General features: G+C 50.5%; 1 non-coding gene across 1 annotated transcript; it reads left to right on the top strand.

The window, feature by feature from the left end:
• The first annotated feature begins 101 nt into the window (after positions 1–101).
• On the top strand, positions 102–173 carry TRNAE-UUC. The gene has a single exon. It is a non-coding gene; the product is annotated as a tRNA-Glu (tRNA).
• Positions 174–2,618: the final 2,445 nt, after the last annotated feature.

The following is a 2,618-nucleotide window of genomic DNA, read 5'->3' as shown; positions in this document are numbered from 1 at the left end:
GCGGGCGGGACAGCGGCGCAGCCGGGGGCGGGGTCAGGGCGGAAGGCGGAAGCAGACGCACTCGATTCAACTGGCTTACACTGGGCCCGGCCCTTGTCGTCTCCCACATGGTCTAGCGGTTAGGATTCCTGGTTTTCACCCAGGCGGCCCGGGTTCGACTCCCGGTGTGGGAACGCCACAACTTTTTTTTCTTCTTTTGGAATCAGGTATAAAAAATACACAAAGCCCACGTACATTGTTTTTACCAAGAAGAACGCTAAATATAATTGCTGACAGTTGTTACTTCCTTCCTGGGGACGTGGAGCGATTCCCCAGCCAGGAACGGTTTGTGTAATCAGTACTGATGTCTTTGCTCATCCTTTAATTTACGTCCATGACAGACGAAACGATTATAATTAATATTTAGTAGTCGAACCCTATTAAGGGGAGCACTCTTTCCGCAGCTTTATTGAGATGTAATTGGCAGGGAAGCTTGTGAAAGGTGATGGTGTGCAACACGGTGTTTGATGGGCGTGCCTATTGCCCAGCGGCTGCCACAGCAGGTTAGCGAACACCTCCATCACCGCACGGGAACTGCCATTTCTTTCAGAGAAAACAAGTTTAGGTGCAGCCAAGTCACTGCTGTCTCTGCCCCCCACTCGGGGCTTCTGGCCCGAGGACAGAGAGACGGTGGAGAGGGAGAGAGAGCTGTTGTCCCACTTATTTATATACATTCATGGGTTGATTCTTGGATGTGCCCTGACCGGGGATCGAACCCCAGCGGGAGGACACTCCAACCTGAGCTACCCGGCCAGGGTGCCTGTGCATTTTTCATGTTAGTGCACCCCTAACGTTAGGTGCACTATTAGTGAAGAACTCACACGCTGGGGGATCTTATTCTGGTGAGAGAAAGCTTACTAAGGGGAGTATATTTTACATACAGGGAACACACACACACAGAGGGGTGGGCAAAGGTAGGCTTACAGCTGTGAGCACAGGAAGCAGTTCATTCTTGTATCGTTATTTATGAATTATAGTATTATTTTCCACATGAACAACTGTAACCTACTTTTGCCCACCCACATGTCATAGACAGGGTGTCCCCCAAAAACGTATACACACTTTGAATACTTACTCATTCCAATGGCTTAAATCTGAAAAGAATCATTGGAATGAGTAAGTATGCAAAGTGTGTATACATCCGGGGGCGGAGGGGACACCCTGCACATTGGTTTATATAGATAAGTAGTGTTTTATGTGACATGTGCATCGCCTGGACATATACATACGTAACCCAGGAGAGGGGGTACGGTGCACACGCTGGTCACGTGACCGTGGGGACCCGCCATCAGCCATCTGCTCCCCCAGAGGTGTCTCCCTCCGCAGGACTCTGCGTTGGCTCATTAGCCCAACCCTGAACCAAGTCCTCCGGCCAGGTCTCCGACTTCCACGTTAACCTACTGTTCGGTCTTAACGCTCCTGACGGAGCTGCGTTCATTACAAGCAGGCGCTGCAAGGAGCCCGTCACTTCGAGTGTCATTTGTCACAATAAACCGGTGTTCTTTTCTTCCTGTCATTTTTAGAACTTTGGTTACCACAGCAACCCAGGGCAGCTTTTATACATAGGGTCACTTACGTTCAGTCTGTTCCTTTTATTTACTTGTTTATGTATTTTATTTTATCTTGTAATTTTTATTTTTTTTTTACCATCAGGAAGATGAGCTGTTTTCTTCTTCCAACAAAGCTCACAATGCGGTGGAATAATCAGGCATAATGATGAGTTGGTCCACTGAGGAATATTACATGTTTAAATGAAAAATCATTACCTTACATCTGCATATTCAAATGCTCTGTTTAAAAAAAAATAACGCCTCTAAGAAGAAGCGAGTGCCAATTTAATCTCCCAGGTACGGCTCATTAGAAGTCGGTAGCCCTAGGATATAATTAGTATTCCATAAAATAGCAGGCCAGGAAAAAGCAGCCGGGCTGGGGCAATCCAGGCGTGCAATAACAAGCAGCACTCGGCTTTCAGCTGCCCCACCCCCTCAGGGGTCCTGGGCTCGCTGACCCAGCCCAGGTCCTTTGGGGGGTTCTGTGCTCTCCACCCACACTTCCCTTTGCAGGGAGAGCAAAGCCATCCTGGGCCACACAGCTGGGGGAAGCAGCTTTCTGCAGGGCACAGAGGCACTCCAGAAGATTCCAAACTACCCGGCACAGGAAGAGACCGGGGAGGAAACACCGCAGGCAGGGCCTGCGTCTGTCCACACGAGCTCTGAGAGCCAGCGAGCCTTTACACCAGCCACCCTGCACCCACCGGCAGTTCTCACGTCTCCCCAAAGCCCTTTACCTCCTCGTCCGTCCTGGCCCATTTTTTTTCTATGAGATTCCAGCATCTTCTCATTTTGCTTCACCTTCTAATTGCAAGCCCCTGGCCTGAACCAACCTGTTCTCCTTTGCCCCGTCCACGTGCTCCTGCGTAAAGCAGGCCAAGCCATTTCCTCCTGACTCCTCCTGACGCTCGCCCCGCCGCCTCTTGGCTTCCTTTGAAATCTCCGGAACTCTGAGGGCCTCCACACTGCTCAGCCAACAGGCCTAGGGCCTCCTTCCGTTTCAGACCAGCACACGCTTCTCGGGCCCTG

Source organism: Myotis brandtii, unplaced genomic scaffold, assembly GCF_000412655.1.
Source record: "Myotis brandtii unplaced genomic scaffold, ASM41265v1 scaffold435, whole genome shotgun sequence".
Taxonomy (NCBI): Eukaryota; Metazoa; Chordata; class Mammalia; order Chiroptera; family Vespertilionidae; genus Myotis; species Myotis brandtii.
Note: the sequence above shows the minus strand (reverse complement) of the source record. Positions and strands in the feature narration are given on the sequence as shown.